This window comes from Scyliorhinus canicula, chromosome 5 (assembly GCF_902713615.1).
Source record: "Scyliorhinus canicula chromosome 5, sScyCan1.1, whole genome shotgun sequence".
Taxonomy (NCBI): Eukaryota; Metazoa; Chordata; class Chondrichthyes; order Carcharhiniformes; family Scyliorhinidae; genus Scyliorhinus; species Scyliorhinus canicula.
In genome coordinates this window covers 223,046,116-223,070,160 of record NC_052150.1, presented here as the reverse complement: position 1 = coordinate 223,070,160, position 24,045 = coordinate 223,046,116, and the positions used below count along the sequence as shown (strand labels likewise).

Sequence of the window (24,045 nt, the reverse complement as noted above, 5' to 3'; positions counted from 1 at the left end):
TCCGGAAATTGATGATCTAAGTTAAAAGAGATTTTAGAATCTGTACATGTCACTTTACCAAATCTGGACCAAAATAAACAACTTTTACCTCTCTGCCACTGGTGTTATTGAAAATGAAATGAAAATCATCCCTGCTGATTTTCAGGTTAGCGAAGAGTAGTGTAGAGGTTATGGTACTGGACCAGTAATCCAGAGGCCTGGACCAACAATCCCAAGACATCTCAAATCCGACCAGGGCGGCTGCTGAGTTTAAATTCAGTTAATGAATAAACCTGGAATGCAAATCCAGTATCAGTTATCGAACAAAGAACATTACAGCCCAGGAACAGGCCATTCAGCCCACCAAGCCTCCGCTGATCCAGATTCCTTATTTAGATCGACTACTTATTGCCCAAACGATCTATCTGTATCCCTCCATTCCCCACCCATTCCAATGTCTATCAAGATACATCTGAAACATCTGGAACTGGTTTCCAGGCACCCACGACCCTTTGCGTCAAAAACCTTCCCAATCCATGTCCCCTAAACTTTCCCACTCTCTCACCTTGAACCTGTGCCCCCTTGTAATCAAGTCTTTCACCCTGGGAAAAGGCTTATGACCATTCACCCTGTCTATACCTTTCGTAATTTTGTAGACCTCAATCAGGTTTCCTCTCAGCCTCTGTCTTTCCAACGAAAACAATCCAAGTTTTTTCAATCTCCGGACCAGGCAACATCCTAGTAAACCTTCATTGCCCTCTCTCCAATGCATCCACATCCTTCTGGTAGTGTGGAGACCAGAACTGCACATAATATTCTAAATGTGGCCTAACTAAAGTTTTATACAACTGCAACATGACCTGCCAACTCTTGTACACAATGATGAAGGCAAACATGCCAAATGCCTTCTTGACCACCTTATCCACCTGCACTGCCACTTTCATGGAACTATTGACCTGAATGGAACGCCCAGATCCTTCTGTATGTCAATGTTCCTAAGGGTTCTGGTGAAACTAACAGAATATCTGAAAAGCCCATCTGGTTCATTACATAGAACATACAGTGCAGAAAGAGGCCATTCGGCCCATCGAATCTGCACCGACTCACTCAAGCCCTCACTTCCACCCTATTCCTGTAACCCAATAACCCCTCCAACCTTTTTGGACACTAAGGGCAATTTTCCATGGCCAATCCACCTAACCTGCACATCTTTGGACTGTGGCAGGAAACCGGAGCACCCGGAGGAAACCCACGCAGGCACGGGAGAACGTGCAGACTCCGTACAGACAGTAACCCAGCGGGGAATCGAACCTGGGACCCTGGCGCTGCGAAGACACAGTGCTAGTGACCTGTGCTACCCACGGCATAAAGGATGGAGACCTGCCGTCTTTTGCCTGGTCTGGCTTTCAGACCCACAGCAATGTGGTTGATTCTTTCACAGCTTCCCTCTGAAATTACTTAGCACGGCACAAAATTAGGGATGGGCAATATATGCTGGCCTTGCCTGCGACTTCCACGTCCGTGAATGGATTTGAAAAGTACACAAGATCTTAAGTTTCTTCTCATGATGGTAAATGGATCACCGTTGAAAGGTTTCTTTTTCACCCATATGTCGGCTGGTCCTTGCGTGTCTGTTGTGAATGTGTACGCAGATTGAAATATCAGTGTTAAGGAACATAGGAGCAGTCGCTCAGTCATTTTACTAAGTCATTGCTGATCACCTACCTCAACGCCATCTTCCTGCACTATCCCCGCATCCCTTAATGTCATTGTTGCCAGTTTTACCATTTGGCCCATCTTGCTCATCCAACCCTCATTGCAGAGTGGATTAAATCTCAAATAATTTCAGCATTTCCTCTTCCACTCCTCTCCCTAACAGTCCATTCCACTAGCCACCGGAAGTAAAGCCTTTGATTTGCCTTCCGCTTGCAAACTGTGAAGATCCCTTCTCATTGCTCTCCCACCCCCAGTCCCGTGTTCAGAAAATTACTCGGCTCTCCAAAGGTCATTATTCTCGGTGAATCAATAGAAAACTGTCTCACAAAAGAATTAGCTTTGGGCAAGCTGAAAATGGAAGCTTCACAATTTTCAGAGTTTCCCGACCTGAAAGCCGTGGGGTTTTCCCAATCTCACGGTTCACTCCCAACATCGTCAGCATTATATTGTAAACAACATAACGCTATTGTTGAGTTTGGTCATTTTAAACTGCTGTGACGTGCCCAGTGAATCTTGCCCGTAGATAGTACAGCATTTGCTATTAATGGAAGTCATTGCTCATCTTGCAACTAGTGCAATCATTTTAATATTAAGCTGGCAGCTATTCTCCACTTCTAACAGAAACCAGCCAATTTGCTGCTACTTAATCTGAACAATGCCTGATGGATGGCTGCTGGCTTTCCTAACGAGGTGAACCTTGATGTTGGAGGAACACTTCTTCTTTTGACGATATCTTGCAGAGAGGAACCATTGTTTATGTGTTCAGAACTCAGGTTAGGGCCATGAATGCAGTAATGGCAGCGCTCCTTCACCCTTCTGAAGCTGCCATTGTGCACACAGTCCATGTAGACTGCGGCTACAAGTTTTGTTGGTGGAATCAAGAACAAGGGGGCATCATAGAATCTGGAAGCACATTTTACATAGAGCATTGAGAAGACCTGTAATTCCCCAAAAGCTTGTGGACGATGGGTCAATTGGAGCTTTCAACCCCAAGATATAGATATAAATTTTTGTTTGGTAATTATGTAAAGGGATAGAGCGGTACGGTGACTGTTGAAGAAATGCTTCTGCGTATTGCGGATGTTTTTGTTGCTGGTATGGTGAGTGCTGCATGTCACCGCGGGTTAAACATGCTGGAAGTCAAGGATGTCCAACTGCACCTTGAGCGCTGGTGGAATATGTGGATGCCAGGATTTGATTGCTGTGAGATTGGGCCGTGTGGGAGGGGCCTGCATAGCTGCGGCTCCTGGACGGAGAATGGCACTGATACGTGGAACAAGTCACCCATTGATGGACAGATCATTTCTGCGACAAAGTTCTGGACAGGATAACACATTCTCAGACTTACCCTCCGTGTCTGTTAAGGAACCTGAGATGCCGTGTGTTTGTAAAAATGAGCTGACATAGAATATGGAATGGTGATGTTTCCTGGTTTTTTAATGGTTAGTGTTACATAGTTGCTTTTCAAATCTTTGTTGCTGTTGACCATTTAATAAAAAAAATATACTCAAGTGGTTTCTCATGGGTACACGTACAATGTCTCAGACGATGATTATTGCATTGCATCAATTAAACTTTGAAGCCTGAACATTGTCCCTGATCTCTAGAAGCATCAGCACCACAGAGGCAGCAGGCAAGAATCAAACACTGAAGAGCTGGGCTTCAGCACTGAGGATATCCTCGAGACCAAAGGGTAAATGTGTGGATCAGGGGAGGGCACCTGAACACGGTTTCCCTAATGTTCCCGGCAAGGGTCCAGCGGCTCCTGCTGTGTCTGGGGGTCAGTGTGCAGAGCAAGGTTCTCCAGCACAACTGGCTCGGTGGATGGCAATCTAAAGGAAGACAGGGCACATAAGGGTGGGGGATGCTTGGGTGATTTGAGGGTCCCGGGATGGAAGCTCTAACTGATTGTCAGTCTTTCGCCTTCTCCAATTCCTTACAGATATAACAATATTGTTGGTTATTTCGGTTCCACAGAGGCTGCTCACCGCGGTGCTAGTGGCAGCCAGGCGGCAACACGCCAGGGAAGGCAACAGCGTCAACACAGGCTGGAGGCAGCACCAATTGTGCAGCCCCCCCCCCCCCCCCCCTCGCACACCCTGTAATCCTCACAGATCCCGTGGAGGAGGAGGACACACATTCCCAGTCGCCATGAAGGTCACTGCAGCCCTGAACCTCTCTGCAACCACATCATTCCAGGGCTCGAGCAAGAACCTGTGCAGCATTTCTCAAGCTACAGCCCACAAGTGCATCCATGAGGTCATCCGACTTTTTCAACTTTGAGCTGGACCAGGATCACCAAGGTGCCTGGGCTGCAGAATTCTCTGCCAGCGCTGGGATGCCCCAGGTCCAGGGGATAATTAATGGTATGCATGTCGCCTTGCGCGCACCGGGGCATCAAGGAGTGCCCTTCATTAACAGGAAGGGGTTCCACTCACTGAATGTTCAACTCATGTGTGACCACCAGCTCCAAATCATACATGTGTGTGCACGCTTCCCAGGGAGCTTGCATGACAGCTACATCGTGGGACACTCTGAGATTCCCGGCATCTTCATGGACCACCTCAGGATGACGGGTTGGCTCTTGAGGATAAGGAGTATCCGCTGAGGTCCTGATTGATGCCAGTGTTGAGACCGAGGCTGAGATCTGAGATAACGAGGCTCATGTTGCCACCCGTGCTGTCATTGAGCGGTGCATCGGACTGCTCAAAATGCCATTCCGATACCTTGCCTGCCCTGGTGGTGCCCTGCAGTACACCCCAGAGCACCTTCGGGATCGTGATGAATACAGTGGACTCTGTGCCAACCTAGTCTCCTCCCCACTAGTTTAACTCTACTAGCACCATTCAGAGATTGTCTCCCGCTTTGTGGTGGTCTGATGTGCCCTCCACGTCCTGGCACAGCAGCAGGGTGACATGCTGGAGGAGGAGGGATTTGTGGCCTCGTCTGAGAAGAAGAAGAAGGCGGACCACGAGGGGATCGGGGACTAGCCCAAGGAGGACCTGCAGGAGGAGATGGAGGACAGGTGATGGGAAGAGCCCGTAGGACCTCATCCTCACCCGATTCTACAGGACCAGGCTTTGTCCGTCAGCTCCCCCCGCCAAATCCTTCCCTTCTCCCCCGACCCCCCACACCCCTCCTTACCACCCAGTTTCCTCCTTTCCTGCTAATTTCCACCCCCCCCCTCCCCCCACCCCACCCCAACTACCCTATTCCACCCTCCAAGGGTCTGTGCAACATCACCCCAGGGTGATGGACTTGTGTCAACACCGTCAGCAGGTCAATGTACAAGGCAGGAGAGTGAGGATGACTTGCTTTGAGGTAAACTCTGGTACTCCTCAATTTATATCAAAGTCTGATTCCTGTCTTACCACTGACAGCATGTTCACACCTATCCTCTGAATGGGGTCTGTATCGGGGACGTTTGATCTGAGACCACTGTTCTTGGGTGGTGGGAGGAGCGGGTGGCGGCAGGGAATGGGAGTGCAGTCAGGCCCTCTCTGAAGATTCACGTGACAGACACTTCCAGGTATCGGTTTTGACATGTTTTCATTGTGAACATTTGACATTTCCATTCCCCTTAGCTGCAGATAGTGCCTACTCAGTGATCCTCTCCTTGATCTTTCGTGGTCTAATGCTACGTCTAGGCATGTCCCCAGGATGCACATCAGGACAAACCAGAAATGCTGGTTCGGCTAGCATTTATTGCCCATCCCTAGTTGCTCTTCAGAAGGTGGTGGTGAGCTGCCTTCTTGAACCACTACAGTACCTGAGGTGTAGGTATGCTCACGGTGCTGTTAGTGATGGAGTTCCAGGATTTTGCCCCAGTGACAGTGAAGGAACGGCGATAGATTTCCACGTCAGGATGGTGAGAGAATTGGAGAGGAACCTCCAGGTGGTGGAGTTCCCAGGTACCTGCTGCTCTTGTCCTTCTTGATGGTAATGGTCGTGCTCTCTCCTCTGTCAACCCCGTGATTTCCAGGACTCTCTTCTCATAGAGGGATGAGAACTCGAATGTCTGGTATTCCACCACCAGTCTTGGCCCTTTCCCGCTTATTATGGGCTATCTTCTCCTGCGAGGCCGAAGAGAGGGCATTATGAACCGTGGCTTGATGGGTCAAAAGGGCTATAGTAGGTGGCATGTGTGGGCACTGCACGTGAACATGAAGGGATTGTGCTGCTGGGTGCCAGGGGGTGCTGAGGAACAAGTACGAAGATTGGATATGGGGTGGGTGTGAGGTGTCGGCCAGTGACTGGGGGTAGGGGGAAAATTTAGGGATGGCAGACAGAATTGATGCCAGGAGAGAGGTGGAGGCCATTGGTCGACATTGGACAGTGGTCGTCCTTGTCATGCTGCCCACATTGACAGCCTCTGCCTCCCAGGCAGTATTGATGACCCTGCTGCTGGTCCTCCGACTCTGGCGAGACTCTGAGGTGTGAGTCTGGCGAATCAGACGGCGAGACAGCCAGTAATGGCGAGAAGCTCATTGGGGCTCATTTAATATGGGCAGCAATCTTTGTTTTCAAATCCCTCCATGATCTTGCACTTTGTCACCTCTCTGCCTCGCTTTCCTCCTTCAAGAAACTCCTTAAAACGCATCCCTTTGACCAAGTTTTTAGTCATCTTCCCTAATATCTCCTGTGGGTCAATGTCATAATTTGCTTACTAATGCTCCTGAAATGCAACATATTTTATGACATTAAAGGTACAACATAAAAATAACTACAAATTGTATTTGCAAATGTCCTCAAGTCTCTAAAGTGGGCTTGAGCCCGCAATCTACTGACTCAGAGGCCCGAACACTGCCACTGAGCCTCAGCTTGTGTATTTGGAGCAGAAACTGACCTTGTGGGTTCCATTTGTGTGGGTAGATTGACCTTAGAAAGATTGGCCTTAGGCATGGAAAAGATTGGAGACCTTCAGCCAGGTTTGAAAGGAAGAATAGAGGGTGATGAAGCAAGGTGACCATATCCAAATATGATCATCTCAACGTTTGAGGACTCGTCTACTGAGGTAGTATGGGCCGAGGTTAGGAACAGGAGAGGGGAGGTCACCCTGTTGGGAGTTGTCTATAGACCTCCGAATAGTTCCAGAGATGTAGAGGAAAGGATTGCAAAGATGATTCTCGACAGGAGCGAGAGTAACAGGGTAGTTGTTATGGGGGACTTTAACTTTCCAAATATTGACTGGAAATACTATAGTTCGAGTACTATAGATGGGTCAGTTTTTGTACAGTGTGTGCAGGAGGGTTTTCTGACACAGTATGTAGACAGGCCAACAAGGGGCGAGGCCACATTGGATTTGGTACTGGGTAATGAACCCGGCCAGGTGTTCGATTTAGATGTAGGTGAGCACTTTGGTGATAGTGATCACAATTCGGTTATGTTTACTTTAGCAATGGGCAGGGATAGGTATATACCGCAAGGCAAGAATTATAGCTGGGGGAAAGGCAATTATGATGCTATTCGGCAAGATTTAGGATGTATAGGATGGGGAAGGAAACTGCAGGGGATGGGTACAATCGAAATGTGGAGCTTTTTCAAGCAACAGCTACTGCGTGTCCTTGATAAGTATGTACCTGTCAGGCAGGGAGGAAGTTGTCGAGCAAGAGAACCGTGGTTTACTAAGGAAGTTGAAGCACTTGTCAAGAGGAAGAAGAAGGCTTATGTTAGGATGAGACATGAAGGCTCAGTTAGGGCACTTGAGAGTTATAAGTTAGCCAGGAAGGACCTAAAGGGAGAGTTAAGAAGAGCGAGGAGAGGACACGAAAAGTCATTGGTGGATAGGATCAAGGAAAACCCTAAGGCTTTCTATAGGTATATCAGGAACAAAAGAATGGCTAGAGTAAGATTAGGGCCAATCAAGGATAGTAGTGGAAAGTTGTGTGTGGAATCAGAGGAGATAGGGGAAGCGTTAAATGGATATTTTTCGTCAGTGTTTACACTGGAGAAAGACAATGTTGTCGAGGAGAATACTCAGGTTCAGTCGACCAGGCTGGATGGAATTGAGGTTCACAAGGAGGAGGTCTTAGCAATTTTGGAAAGTGTAAAAATAGATAAGTCCCCTGGGCCAGATGGGATTTATCCTAGGATTCTCTGGGAAGCCAGGGAGGAGATTGCAGAGCCTTTGTCCTTGATCTTTATATCGTCTTTGTCGACAGGAATAGTGCCGGAAGACTGGAGGATAGCAAATGTTGTCCCCTTGTTCAAGAAGGGGAGTAGAGACAACCCTGGTAATTATAGACCTGTGAGCCTTACTTCGGTTGTGGGTAAAATGTTGGAAAAGGTTATAAGAGATAGGGTTTATAATCATCTTGAAAAGAACAAGTTGATTAGCGATAGTCAACACGGTTTTGTGAAGGGTAGGTCATGCCTCACAAACCTTATTGAGTTTTTTGAGAAGGTGACCAAACAGGTGGATGAGGGTAAAGTGGTTGATGTGGTGTATATGGATTTCAGTAAGGCGTTTGATAAGGTTCCCCACGGTAGGCTATTGCAGAAAATAAGGAAGTATGGGATTGAAGGTGATTTAGCAGTTTGGATCAGTAATTGGCTAGCTGAAAGAAGACAGAGGGTGGTGGTTGATGGCAAATGTTCATCCTGGAGTTCAGTTACTAGTGGTGTACCGCAAGGATCTGTTTTGGGGCCACTGCTGTTTGTCATTTTTATAAATGACCTGGAAGAGGGTGTAGAAGGATGGGTTAGTAAATTTGCAGATGACACGAAGGTCGGTGGAGTTGTGGATAGTGCTGAAGGATGTTATAGGATACAGAGGGACATAGATAAGCTGCAGAGCTGGGCTGAGAGGTGGCAGATGGAGTTTAATGCGGAAAAGTGTGAGGTGGTTCACTTTGGAAGGAGTAACAGGAATGCAGAGTACTGGGCTAATGGCAAGATTCTTGGTAGTGTAGATGAACAGAGAGATCTCGGCATCCAGGTACATAAATCCCTGAAAGTTGCCATCCAGGTTAATAGGGCTGTTAAGAAGGCACATGGTGTGCTAGCCTTTATCAGTAGGGGGATTGAGTTTCGGAGCCACAAGGTCATGCTGCAGCTGTACATAACTCTGGTGCGGCCGCTCCTGGAGTACTGCGTGCAGTTCTGGTCACCACATTATAGGAAGGATGTGGAAGCTTTGGAAAGGGTTCAGAGGATATTTACTAGGATGTTGCCTGGTATGGAGAGAAGGTCTTACGAGGAAAGGCTCAGGGACTTGAGGTTGTTTTCGTTAGAGAGGAGAAGGCTGAGAGGTGACTTAATAGAGACATATAAGATAGTCAGAGGGTTAGATAGGGTGGACAGTGAGAGTCTCTTTCCTCGGATGATGATGACCAACACGAGGGGACATAGCTTTAAATTGAGGGGTGGTAGATATAGGACAGATGTCAGAGGCAGTTTCTTTACTCAGAGTAGTAGGGGTGTGGAACGCCCTGCCTGCAACAGTAGTAGACTCGCCAACTTTAAGGGCATTTAAGTGGTCACTGGATAGACATATGGATGAAAATGGAATAGTGTAGGTCAGATAGGCTTCAGATGGTTTCACAGGTCGGCGCAACATCGAGGGCCGAAGGGCCCATACTGCGCTGTAGTGTTCTATGTTCGATGCTGAAAACGGGACTGACTTGGAACCATAGGCTGTGGGTCCCAAACCCGTCACCCTCACCACCGAGAAGTACAAGGGCAGCATATGACCCCCGTCATCGTGAGTGATATATCCTGTCACATTCCTGATTTGTATCTTGTATGATAGAGAATCTTTGAGAGATTAGGTGACTTACCTGTTGCAGTGTACCTTGGTAATATGAATCCGGAAATGCGCTGGGCGGTGAATTGATGATTAGTGATAACCGTCACCAAAAGAGCAACGGTAAGCACGGACCACACCTCTTCTTCTCCTCAAAGAGGCTCCTTAAAGCCTACTTTGGGCTGAGCTTTTGACCACCTGGCCTAATAATTCCTCCTTTGGCTTGGTGCCAGTATTCATCTGATTAATTCCTATAAAGCACCCTGGGACATTTTACTTTGTGCCCAACCCCTTAGCCTGGCACCCAAAGGAGACAGGAGACAATGAAAGGTGTATTCTGCAGGGAATGGAATAAAGCAGGAGAATTGGATTTGTGCACTTTCAAAGATTTTCCAAAGTCTGTTTCTTTCTGTGACCATGCAGATTAATAAAAAATACATCCAGGTGATGTGGGTGTCGCTGACAATGACTCCCATCCCTAATTCTCCAGAACTGAGTGGCCTGCTAGGCTATTTTGGAGAGCAGTTAAGAATTAAACGCATTGCTGACGGCCTGGGATCACATACAAGCAAGGTATTCAGACATTGCAATCGGACACTAGTTTATTGTTACATTCAATGCTACACATGCGGCTTGTCTTTGACCTTTTTGGAGGAAAGCTGTGTTCTGGGAAAGTTGATAATCAAGATCTAAAACCCCCTCAGCCATTAATGTTGAATAAATTATCAAGACATTCATCTTGCACTGTGTGTGTCAGCGTTTAAGCCAAGTATCCAAAAGCTAGTGGTCGTTTGTCCCTGGGATACTAATGGGATCTTGTTATGCTAATATCAGTCTGATGAAGAAAGATAATGGCGACTGGGCTGCTTGGTGTTTTTTAATCACTGCAGGAGTGTAATGAAGATCGGTTCTGACAAGTGATTTGTAAAAATTACATTGTTATTTGCAGAATGTATTCAGAATCTCTGATAAGGATTGCACTGGCTGTATTGTACATGCCTAAACTATCATTTTCCATGTGATGTGACAGTACGGCAGAGTGTCTATCATGGAATTTACAGTGCAGAAGGAGGCCACTCGGCCCATCGAGTCTGCACCGGCTCTTGGAAAGAGCACCCTACCCGAGGTCATCACCTCCACCCTATCCCCATAACCCAGTAACCCCACCCAACACTAAGGGCAATTTTGGACACTAAGGGCAATTTATCATGGCCAATCCACCTAACCTGCACATCTTTGGACTGTGGGAGGAAACCGGAGCACCCGGAGAAAACCCACGCGCACACGGGGAGGATGTGCAGATTCCGCACAGACAGTGACCCAAGCTGGAATCGAACCTGGGACCCTGGAGCTGTGAAGCAATTGTACTATCCACAATGCTACCATGCTGCCCTAATGTTATACATACTCAGAACCATAGAATTGTTATAGTGCAGAAGGAGGCCATTTGGCCCATCATATCAGCACTGGCTCTCTGAATGAACAATTCACAAAGTGCCATGGCTATCATGACTGGGACAATGAAAGCATCCCTTAACATTTTGAGGAACACACACAGATTCGCACGTACTGACTCTTTAAATAAGGGTGTTTTCTTCACTGGGTACTGGAATTTAAACAACTTGGTGCAGCTCAGGAGTGACGTAGCACAGTACAGGTTGGAGGAAAAACCTCTTCACACCTCGCATCACGAGGTTTCTCATCGGAAGGTACTAATTCATGCGACAGGGAATCTCCAAAGGCAAACAAATTTCCCTGATCTCACCAAGTGAGCATTCAGGTGGATCTTGAACAATGCTCGACTGGCAAGTAGGAGCCACAGAACAAGCTTCATCCACTTCTCACCTGCACATTCCAGAAGAGTCCAGTAAATGTCACTCGGTGCTTTTTATTCAATGGTCTTTAACCCAGAACATTGCGGCCAAATTTTCTGTATTAACACATGGCTCAGATGACAAAGGCCACACATAGAATAGAAGATTCAATGCTCAGCCCTGGGTTAGATACTGGATTAACAAATTTCAGTGAAGGTGCTGCTGAAAATAGGCTTTATGAAATCTCACATTGCAGAGGAAGATCATTTGACCCAATACTGGCTCTTTGAAAAAGCTATCCACCCACTACCTTGCACTTTCCCCACAGCACCTGTGATGGAACCATCAATTCTGGGAGGACTTCTTGCCATTGGGAGACTTGGAGTTTTCTAGACCAGAGGGTCAGTAGGACGGTCTCCCTCTCCACCTGCCCGTTCCCCCTGGGGTTGTAGCTGGTAGTCCTGCTCGAGGCGATGTCCTTGTCGAGCAGGTACTGAAGCAGCTCGTCGCTCATAAAGGGCGAACCCCGCTCGCTGTGCACGTAGCTGAGGAAACCGAACAGGGTGAAGACACTATGCAGGGCCCTAATGACTGTGTGGGAGGTCATATCGGGGCATGGGATGGCAAAAGGGAATCGGGAGAACTCGTCGATGATGTTGAGGAAATAAATGTTCTTGTTAGTGGAGGGGAGTGGCCCTTTGAAATCGATCGCAAGGCGTTCAAAGGGCCTAGAAGCCTTGACCAGGTGGGCCCTGTCTGGTCTATAGAAGTGCGGTTTGCACTCTGCACAGATCTGGCAGTCCCTGGTGACCGCTTTTACCTCCTCGTTGGAGAAAGGCAGGTTTCGGGCTCTGATGTAGTGGGCGAGCCGGGTGACCCCTGGATGGCAGAGGTCAACGTGGATGGCTTTCAGGCGGCTGATCTGCGCGCTGGCGCATGTCCCGCGGGATAGGGCATCTGAGGGCTCGTTGAGCTTCCCCGGTCGATATTTAATATCGTAATTATAGGTGGAGAGTTCGATCCTCCACCGAAGGATTTTATCGTTTTTTATTTTGCCCCTTTGTGAGTTGTCAAACATAAAGGCAACCGATCGTTGGTCAGTGATGAGGGTGAATCTCCTACCTGCGAGGTAGTGCCTCCAGTGACGAACAGCCTCCACGATGGCTTGTGCTTCCTTCTCGACAGAGGAGTGTCGGGAGTTCTGAAGCGGATAGGGTACGGGAGAAAAATGCAACGGGCCTCCCTGCCTGATTTAAAGTGGCTGCTAGAGCTAACTCTGAGGCGTCGCTCTCAACCTGAAAGGGGGTGGATTCATCCACCGCCCGCATGGCTGCTTTGGCGATGTCCTCCTTGATGCAGCTGAAGGCCTGGCGCGCCTCAGCTGACAGGGGAAATCGTGTGGCCTTAAAGAGTGGGCGGGCTTTCTCCGCATATTGAGGGACCCACTGGGCGTAGTATTAAAAGAACCCCAAGCACCGTTTGAGGGCCTTGGGGCAATGAGGGAGGGGGAGTTCTAAGAGGGGGCGCATGTGGTCCGGGTCTGGACCCAGGACTCCGTTCTCCACGACGTAGCAGAGGATGGCCAGTCTGTTTGTGCGGAGTCGGGGCGTAGGCCGCAGCGTTTCGGGCCCCGTGGGCCCGCTGGTGTTGGGAGCGATTTGTTCTCTCTACTGGGGAGTTAGAAACTGGGGCCCTTTTCGCGAGGCACACTCTGGCATAGTGGCCTTTCTTCCCACAGCTGCTGCAGGTCGCGGATCGGGCTGGGCAGTGCTGCCACGGGTGCTGGCTTTGGCGACAGAAATGGCAGGCTGGGGCAGCTGAATAGCTGGCTGGAGCAGCTGAGTAGCTGGCTGGGGCAGCAGAGTAACTGGCTTTGGCAGCGCGGTAGCTGGGGGGCCGTGCGGCACAGGCCTGGGGGGATTGTTGGTCGGGGGCCCACGATGAGGTTGCGGGGTCCGCGGGAAACGACGTGAGGCTGTGGAAGGAGACTTCCATAGTGGTAGCAGCCTCCACAGTAGTATCTAAGTCCTGGGCCCCCTTTTCTAGCAGTCTTTGGCGCACATAGTTCGATATAAGGCCCGCTACAAAAACGTCCCGCACAGCAAGCTCCCTATGTTCAGCCGCGGTAACAGCTTGATAATTCCAGTCATTAGAAAGATTGTTCAGTTCCCGTATAAATTCGGCAAGCGTTTCTGTAGGCCGCTGACGGCGAGTCATAAACGCGTGGCATGCATAAACCTCGTTAATGGGCCTAACGTACATTTTATCCAATATCGCCAGCGCTGCGGTGTAAGAACTGGCCGGATTTAGCTTTGTGGAGATTCTGTGGCTTACCCTCGCGTGCAGTAGGCTGAGTTTTTGTTCCTCCGTTGTTCCAGCGGTGCTGGCTTCTGCCAGGTAGGCCTTAAAACATCTCAGCCAGTGGCCTCTGCATCCTGCGGGTCGAGTTCTAGGCGTCCGGGCTTGAGGGCTGCTTCGATGATTTGCTTCGACTGTTTCGTAAGTATATTAAATTGATGGAACCATCAATTCTACGGACATGTGCTTGTTGGATTAGAATAGCGGTTTTAATATACTTACAACAGAGCCAGCCTGTTAGCCGTTGAACGTTCGGTGAACTGGCTGGCTGACTCTGTGGCACGGATCTTTATACAGCAGCTCCAGGGGGAGGAGTTCTGGGCAGTGCCAAGGGGGGAGCCCAGTACAAACTCTCGAGTACTCCCAGAGCTACTCCCCCTGGTGGTCAGGTAGTGCAACTGCACTTACAATATCAGTACATATCTCCTGGGAACAGTGTGACATTGGTAACTTATAATACCGTGTGAATCTCATTCACCACAACCTGCAAATTATTTCTCTTCCAAGTATTTATCCTTTTGAAAATTACTATTGAATCTGCTTCCACCGCCCTTTCAGGCAGTACCTTTCGAATGAATGAAATGATAATCGTTTGTCACAAGTGGGCTTCAAATGAAGTTACTGTGAATAGCCCCTAGTTGCCACATTCCAGTACCTGTTCAGGCTGGCCGGTACGGGAATTGAACCCGTGCTGCTGGCCTTGTTCTGCTTTACAAGCCGGCTGTTTAGCTCACTGTACTAAACCAGATTGTAATAACTTGTTGCGTTTAAAGGTTTTCTCTTTATCTCCTTTTGCTCCCCAGTTTAAAAGAGGAAAAGAATCGGCATGGGTTCCTGCTACTAATAAATATGCAGCACTGCCTCCTGGCAACGATTGGACCTCCAATGAGGGCACTAGGGCCGTCTGATTTCCACACCATAAATATAGATTTTGTTGCCTTTCACCATAAAATGCAGAGTTAAAGAATGGTAAAGGTTGAGGACATGGAGGATAAGCAACACCCTAGAACCATGCTCCCAGCCCAGAGTTGATGTTTTCAGTGGAGGAAAATAAGACTTTGCTTGTCTGTCTTAATGCCCACTGAAAGATTCTTCAAACTGTGCTAATGCATCTTTTTCTGTCTCTAGTTTAAGCAGAGGCCTTGTATCATACCAGGTAGGAAGCAGAAATAGAAGGTTGTATGCTTTTGTAGACCTTTTCCATGACCTCCAGACATCCTAAACTGCTTTACGATCAATTAGGTACCTTTTGACCTGTAATCATTGTTGTAACAGGAGACATGGCAGCCAATGTGTGCACAGGGCGCTCCCGCAGCCAACAAACTGTTTATTCATCCACTTCAGTCGCAAAAATAGGAAGGCAGATTATTATTTGAATTTGTGAAAAAGAGGTGGATACTCAGCGAGACCTTGGTGTCCTCGTGCATCAGTCGCTGATAGTAAGCGGCAGGTACAACAGGCAGTGAAGACAAATGGTATGTTGGCCTTCATAGCGAGCGGATTTGAGTACAGGAATAGAGATGTTTTACTGCAATTGTATAGGGCATTGGTGAGTCCACACCTGGAGTATTGTGGGCAGGTTTGGTGTCCTTATCTGAGGAAGGATGTTCTTGCTATGGAGGGAGAGCAGCGAAGGTTTACCAGGCTGATTCCTGGGATGGCGGCACTGTCATATGAGGAGAGATTAAGTTGGCCGGGATTATATTCATTGGAGTTTAGAAGAGTGAGAGGGGATCTCATAGAAACTTACGAAATTCTAACAGGATTAGACAGGGTGGATTCAGAAAGAATGTTCCCGATGGTGGGGGAGTCCAGAACTAGGGGTCATAGTTTGAGGGTAAGGGGTTACCCTTTAGGACTGAGGTGAGGAGAAATTTCTTCACCCAGAAAGTGGTGACTCTGTGGAATTCGCTACCACAGAAAGTAATTGAGGCAAAAAAGTTGTGTAATTTCAAGAAGGAATTAGATATAGCTCTCGGGGCTAAAGTGATCAAAGGATATGAGGAGAAGGTGGGATCAGGGTATTGAACTTGGTGATCAGCCATGATCATAATGAATGGTGGAACGGGCTCGAAGGGCCGAATGGCCTCCTCCTGCTTCTATTTTCAATGTTTCTATGTTGCTTGAGTGATAACGTTTGACTAGAGTCCCCTTCTCTTCAAAATAATGCTATGGGATCATTCACATCCTCACAGGGCCTCAGGCTTAACATCTCACCTGCAGCTGTCACCTCCAGCTGTCCAACACTCTCCTTCAATGCTGCACTGAATAGTCAGCCTGGATTAAATGTTTAAATCCCTGGAGTGAGATTTGAACCTCCAACGTTCAGAGGCCCTCTCGAGCGCTGCCAAGTGAATCATGTCTGGCAGTAGGAAATAGAGAGCCACTGATGTGAGCATTGCCAAGCCCCCATTTACTGCCAGTGGGCTATGACCAAGAATGCAAAAATTGCAAACATTGGTCCTTGAACCGGGTAAATGTTTGAATCATACTTGACAGAACTGTTTCCAATTCGACATTTATGCATTATAGTGAAACATTTTTGGAAAACTCTCTGACCTTCACGATATATAAATTAGAATGCCAGATACTATAAAACTGCAACAAAAACAGAACCAGAGAATTGGCCACTTAATATCTACAGAGAAAATGGAAAACATTTTTCAGAAATGAGAATCAACAGATGATACCGAAGCATTTTAATCAAGTCAGAAGGAAGACGAAGATAATCTGGACGGAGAAAAAGTATCATACTGCCCCAGCCTCTCACCTGAGGTCCAGACTCTACCCATGGAATTCCCTGCTGGAAAGCAAAGCAGGAGATTGAGATGATCTTTGCATTAAATAAGTTAAACCTGGAAGCTAAAGCAATAATAGGCAAAACCCAAGGAAGAGATAGAGGTGGAAGATGTTGAAATCACAGTCTACAGATCAGATTGTGTCTGTCCTTAGACACTTTGAATGTGCTGCTCACTCATGCTGCATGCGATTGAAATATGTTCGCACTTCATGTCATGGGCAGCACGGTAGCACAGTGGTCAGCACAGGTGCTTCACAACACCAGGGTCCCAGGTTTGATTCCCGGCTTGGGTCACTGTCTGTGCATAGTCTGCATGTTCTCCCCGTGACTGCGTGGGTTTCCTCCGGGTGCTCCGGTTTCCTCCCACAGTCCAAAGATGTGCAGGTTAGGTGGATTGGCCATGATAAATTGCCCTTAGTGTCCAAAATTGCCCTTAGTGTTGGGTGGAGTTACTAGTTTATGGGCATGGGGTGGAGGTGTGGGCTTGGGTAGGGTGTTCTTTCCAAGAGCCAGTGCAGACTTGATGGGCCGAATGGCCTCCTGCACTGTAAATTCTATGAAATCTATGTCATCCCGCAAGAAATAAAAAATTGAATTAGGAAATAGATGTGCATGCTGCAAATCAGCCAGAAATTCGGAGGTTTGAGGGGCATGTTGTGAATCTCCTGAACCTGCAGTATTCCACCATTCGTTTCACACAAATGCATCTCGCCCTTAATCTCACTATTTCTTGCTGAATTTGCATTTAATTGCCCATTAGACTCACCGAGTATCCTTGACAGTGGTGATGAGCCACTTTCTAGAAATGCTGCATTCCATGTGATGAAGATACGCTTACAGTACTGTACTGTTCAGCAGAGAGATCCAGGAATTTGACCCACTGACAGTGAAAGAATATTGATCTATTTCCAAGTTAGGAAGGTGTGTGTGACTTGGAGGGAAATTGGAGGTGATGTTGTTCCTTAAACCCCTCTAGCTGGTAGATTGAAGAAATCTTGATGAACTCTTGTGCAGCCACTTTACATCAATGGTGGAGGGATTAATGTTTATCGTGGTGGTTAGGGTGCGGATCAAATAATAATGGCCTGCTTCATCCTGGATGATGTCAAGTTTCTTAACTTCTTAGTGATATCCAGTCAAGTGAAGAGTATTCCATATGTCAGGGCACTAATTATGTTTGTAATATATTTTATATATATATATATATATATATAGATTTCCGCATGGCTAATTTGTAAAATTTTTAAATGGCTAAAGCTGTGACTCTGAACAAAAGGGGCAGTACCACAGAAACTGGTAACTTCTTATCTCCAAAGAGATACTGGCCACTCCCATGGGCTGTACAGACCAAATTCGACGAGTACGATACAAACGCCATCTGCATTCCATAAGGCACACCTGGTCAACCAGAGCCTATTCATCTGCTAGGACAAAGGACCCGCAACCTTCCTTTCAAGCTTTAATGGTTGGAACATTTAACTATCTCGGAAACCCAGACAGGGATGAACCCTCTTTGCCAAAGACACTGTGAAGAGGTGGCAGTCATTTGACATGATCCTCGTGGGACCTGAGGATTCTGTACGTTCTCCCCGTGTCTGTGTGGGTTTTCTCCGGGTGCTCAGGTTTCCTCCCACAAGTCCCAAAAGACGTGCTTTTTAGGTGAATTGGACATTCTGAATTCTCCCTCAGTGTACCCGAACAGGTGCCGGAATGTGGCGACTAGGGGCTTTTCACAGTAACTTCATTGCAGTGTAAATGTAAACCTACTTGTGACAGTAATAAAGATTATTATTATTATGTTGTCCTGTTCTGCAAAGCTCACTGCCGTTTTTACAATCCCCAAGCAACAGCACAGCAAAAGGGCTCTGTCCAGGTCGAATAGCTGGCTTCATTTACACTGTTTATATGGAACTTATGTACTATCGTCTACAAGACCGATTCATCTCTGCATGCCTATCTCATCAAGGAAGTCAACTGCAATGGAAAAGTGAATTTGTTTTCAGCCTGCTGGTCTCTATGAAGAGATACCTTATTGGATTTTGATTCTGGACTCTGAACTCACGTGGCACACTAATTATTTTCTTCGTCATCTTTGCCCTGTTAATCTTTCTCTATCATTCTTTTACTGTCGGGATGCACAGGGACCACATAGCAACCTACCTCCAGCGTTTTGAGTGTGTACAAAAAAAACTAACCCTCAAAGTTCATCCCATCTCGGGTTTGCTGTGAGGTTATTGATAGAAAATTGGATCACATCAAAACTGAAGGGGTTTGGAAAGACGCCACTGCTTATAACGGGGGAAGCAAATAAAAACCTTTCTGCTTACTGATGGGTAGTGAGAGGAGAAATTGGCACTGTTTAAATTAACCCCCATCCTGTCTATAACATGTCACACTCCCGATTTGTGCATTGTAGAAAGACCATGGGGAATTAGCCACCACACAATTTACAGTTGCTTACCTTCCCTTGTAGCCAAAGAGTGTAAAATATTGGATGAGGTAAACATACTGAGGGAGAAAATATTAAAGGTTTTAACAGGTTACGGTTAAATGTTTTTGGTAGATGAACCAGCTTTGGATGAAATCAGAAAATAGGAAATATGAGCAGGAGGAGGCCATTCAGCCCCTCGAGCATTCTCTGCCATTCAACTAAATCTAAAAGGCTTGATGTCTTAATGGGTGTAGTTGTGAGGAGTTCGGCTGTGGGGTATTCAAGTGATTATTCCACCGTGTGTATGAAACAGAATCCTTGAACAGCTACATGAAGGACATTCTGGTGTGGTGAGGATGAAGGAGTTGGCACACAGCTACTTCTGGACGGGATTAGATGCCCAAATTGAGGAGAAGGTGGGGCTATGCCAATCCTGCGCTGTAGTTTAGGGAGTTTATATCAATCCGGGCATTTAGGGAGAAGATGGAGCGGGAGGACAGGGCTAAATTGGTGGATGAGATTTTGAGGGTGGATAGGAGATACTTGGAGGCTCCGAGGCAGGGCTGTTGAAGGAGGCAGAGACTCCAGATGGAGTTTGGGCTCGTTTCTAAGGGGAAGGCAGTGGGGCAGTTACGGAGGGCCAGAGGGGCAGTATATGAGTATGGGGAGACGGCGAGTAGGATGTTGGCCCACCAGTTGAGAATGCAAGAGGGGAGAATGAGATCGACAGAGTCAGGGATGAAAAGGGCAAGATGGTGATGAACCCGTAGGCCGTGAATGGGGTATTCGAAGGTTCGGGCAGGGGTCTCTGGATGGGGTCCGTCTGCTGTATAAGGTGTCAGCTGCAAGTATGCAGACGACCCGAGTGAGTTCACGGTACTTCGGGCTGCATCATGGGACGAGGCAGGGTGCCCGCGCTCTCCGTTGCTCTTCAGCTTGGCGTTGGAGTCGCTGGCAATGGCGCTTCGGACGTCAAGGGACTGATGTAGGATTGAGTGGGCACAGGGTCTCATTGTATGCAGATGACCTGCTACTGTATATTTTGGACCTGGTGCGTAGCATCGGAGGCATCATGGAGACCCTGAGGGACTTTGGCCGGTTCTCGGGATACAAATTGAATATTGGAAAAAAACAAGGTGTTCCTGATTGAGACTAGAGGACAGGAGACTAGGGGAGTTATCATTTAGGGTGGGGGGCAGGGGGGCATTTTAGATATTTGGGTATCCAGGTGACGTGGAGTTGGGCGCAGTAGTGGTTGTGGCCCTAAGGGTTTGGGGGAAGTGGCAGCAGCATCGGGGGCTGGAGGTCACCTCAGTGTAGGTGCCAATTTGCAAAAACCATCGGTTTGCACCAGCGGGGTTGGATGTGAGGTTTCGGAGGTGGCGGCAGGCAGGGATTGAGCGCCTTGGAGGTCTGTTTATAGGGGGAAGATTTGCAAAGTTGGCAGACCTGGACAAAGAGTATGAGTCGTCCAGGGGAAATGGCTTTAGGTACCTGCAGGTTTGGGACTTTGGGACAGGTTTGGATGCCATCCTTTCCTGGGCTGCCACCACTGGAATTGCAGGATAAGGTGCTATTGAAGGAGGAAATACGGGAGGGAAAGGTGTCAGGTGTCTATAAGTAGTTGATGGAATGGGAGGGAGCCCCGGTTTAGAACATGAAGCGTAAATGGGAGGTGGAGCTGGGGGATGAGGTGGGAGCTGAGACATGGGCAGTGACTTTGCGGATGGTGAACGCACCGTTATCATGTGCGAGGCTAAACCTCATTCAGTTTAGTGGTACATAGGGCTTATATGATGGTGGGGAAGATGAGTAGGTTCTGTGAGGGGGTAGGGGATAGGTGTGGGCAGTACGCGGAGGGGGCCTGCGCATCACATCCACATGTTCTGGGAATGTCCAAGTTGAGGGGGTTCTGGCAAGGATTCTCGGACGTGATGTCTGAGCTCTGGGTGTAGAGGCGATCCCGAGTCCAGAGGTGGCGATATTAAGGGTGTCGGAAGACCCAGGAGTCCAGGGCGTGAGAGAGGCCGATGTTTTGGCCTTTGCCTCTCTGATAATCCAAGGAAGGATTTTGCTAGAGTGGCGGGATTCGGAGCCGCTGAAAGCGGGAATGTGGGTGAGTGACCCGGTAGAATTCCTCAGGCTGGAGAAGGTCAAGTTCGCCTTGAGGGAGGGCAACATGTTGCGTAGTGGTTAGCACTAACCTACGGCACTGAGGACCCAGTTCGAATCCCGCCCCTGGGACACTGTCCGTGTGGAGTTTGCACATTCCCCCCGTGTCTGCGTGGGTTTCACCCCCATAACCCTAAAATGTGTAAGTTAGGTGGATTGGCCACGCTAAATTGCCCCTTCATTGGAAAAAATATAATTGGGTACTCTAAATTAATTTTTTAAAAGTTCACCATGAGGGGGTCGGTGGATGGGCTCAGCCAGAGGTGGAAGCTGTTTATTGATTTCTTTAAGACAGTTTGAAGGGTCAGCAAGGGTGGGGGGGGGGGGGGGGGGGGGAAGAATGCTAAGGGGGTTAAAATGGGAAGGTGGGATGTGAGATGGGGTTGGTGTCAGGGGAATGGGGGCAGTTTATTGAATTGTTTGCTTGTTCTTCTGATTCTGTTGTACATATGAAAATTCCTTCAATAAAAATATCTTTCAAAAAAAGAATTGAGATGAGGAAATTTGTCTTCACTCGAAGGGTAGTTAACCTGTGGAACTCTAAACCACAAAAAGCTGTGGAGGCCAAATCACTGAATGTATTCAAGAAAGAGATAATTGTTTTAGATTTTAATGGCATTGAGGGGTATGGGGAGGAAATGGGGGATATGGCGCAGAATCAGTCATGACCATGTTGAATGATGGAGCAGGTTTGAAAGGTTGAGTGGCCTACACCTCCTAGTTTCTATGTTTTTATCCTGGCTGACCTTCTACCTCGAACACTATGGGCGGGATTCTCCGTCCCACCACACCCATTTTCTGGGCCGGCAGCAGGATCCTCCGTCCCACCAGCCGGCCAATGGGGTTTCCTATTGTGGGCACTCCCACGCCGTCAGGAAATCCGCGGGCAAGGGTACTCTGCCTGCAAAGCGGAGGATCCCGCCAACGGAGGATCCAGCCCCATTTTCCTGCTTTATCCCATTATCCCTGGATGTCTTTAATATCTAGGAAGCTATCGATTTGTCTTGAGCATGCTTAATCATTGAGCTTCTACAGCCCTGTGGGGTAGAGAGATCCAAAGGTTCACCCCCCTCTGAGTGGCTGGAAACAAAGACTTATGGTCGCTGGTGTTTGTGTGACTGGAAGCCTGTTTCCACAGGCCTCTCAGTATGGGTCACCTGCTGTTTGTGATGTATAATCAATGATTTAGACTTAAATGTAGGGAGAAGGTTAAACATTTTGTAGATGATATGAAAATGAGCCACGGGGAGAAAGTGCAAACTCCACAGTCACCCAAGGCCGGAAGCGAACCCGGGTCCCTGGAACATAGGAACAGGAACCAGCCATTCAGCCCCTCGAGCCTATACTGTCATTTAGTGAGACCATGGCTGATCTGTGGCCTAACTCTTGGCCCATATCCATTATTATCTTTGCTTAACAATAATCTATTTCAGATTATTTCAGGGCGCAGCACGGCAGCCCAAGGGTAGCACAGTGGTTAGCACAGTTCTTCAAACTTCAGTGTCCCAGGTTCGATTCCGAGTTTGCATCTCTGAGGAGTCTGCACGTTCTCCCTATGTCTGCATGGGTTTCCTCCGGGTGCTCCGGTAGGGTTGTCCACGCTAAATTACGCTTAGGTTTGGTGGGGTTTCTGGGTTACGGGATAGGTTGGGCTTAAGTAGGGTTCTCTTTCCAAGGGCCGGTGCACCTCGATGGGCCTAATGGCCTCTTTCTGCACTGTAAATTCTATGATTTAAATCTAACAACGGTTCCAGCTTCAACTGCTATTTGTGGGAGAGTTCCAAACCTCTACCATCCTTTGAGTGAAGAAGTGCTTCCTAACATCTCTCTTGAATGGTCTGGCCCTGGCACTAAGGGGCAGCACTGTGCCACCTGTTCCTTTATAAAAAATTAAACAAAAAGCGAAACTTGTGTTAGTCACTGTGTTTATGTACCTAAGTGAAGGCTGATTGCAACAAACAAGATAACTGCAAGAATCAATGATAGTTCATCTTAATTCTAGACATGTTAGCTGAGAGAGGATACTCACGAGGACATTGGAAAAATCCCCAGACTGCTTCAAGTAGTGCCATTAATTCAGTCTGAACAAGACAGGATCTATACCATATTTGCATCGCTGTACTGGCACCATCAAGAATAAATCATGTGTTGCATTTGCAGGAACCATGTTCGCTATTTGAAATGCAAGTGCAGCCACTGTCACTATACTGGATGATAACTGCTCTATGGTTGTTTGCTACAATTACTTGTTGAAAGATAATGCAATGGGTTAGCTGCCGATTAGGGCTAAGCTTTCTCTACTGGTAGTCATGACTGTTGGCAGAACGGGTTGTTGGTCTGTGTCTCTGTGAAGATAACTCAAGTGAAGGACATGAGGATTCTCAACAGGGAGTGAGAGAACAATCAAATTGATACTCCATGGGAGAGTGTCATGCCCCTGAGAGTAGTATTTATTGAGGTCTCGGAGCAGGCCAGTTCAGCGTTCCTGGATAGACATTGTCAGAATGGATAAAAGTAGGAAGATGGGAAAGGAGCAATGCTCTATCTCGGACAAAGTTTTGGGCGTTCCAGGAAACAGTGTGATTGATTTTAATTCAGGAAAAGATATAACTTGCATTGATAATAGCTCCTTTTATATCCTCAGGACATCCCAAAGTGAATCACAACCAACTGAGTATTTTGTAATGTTGTCACTATCTGTTGACCAATGTGCCAGCTTTATTTTCACAATATAAGATCTTGTAAATTCAATAAATGACCATCTTCGGGTTTATGGGGGAGAATGTTGGATTAGACACAAGGGGGAATATTTGCTGCTTCTCTGTAAGATCAATCAATCTTCAATCTCTGCACCAGAGACCTGAATTTTACAGCTGCCCTAATAACCCAGCACTCACTGCCAAACTGATCAGACTGCATTCTGACAATCAAGTCCTTGGTGGTAGTGGTTCGGGGGGGGGGGGGCGCAACCATAACTTTTTGACTGAGGCAACATAATACTAAAACTGGACAGCTTTGGGGAGGAAGTGTG

General features: G+C 47.6%; 1 protein-coding gene across 8 annotated transcripts in view; it reads left to right on the top strand.

The window, feature by feature from the left end:
* The window catches only part of arhgap39 (Rho GTPase activating protein 39), a 632,129-nt gene that overhangs the window by 489,314 nt on the left and 118,770 nt on the right, over positions 1-24,045 (top strand). The window lies entirely within an intron of this gene.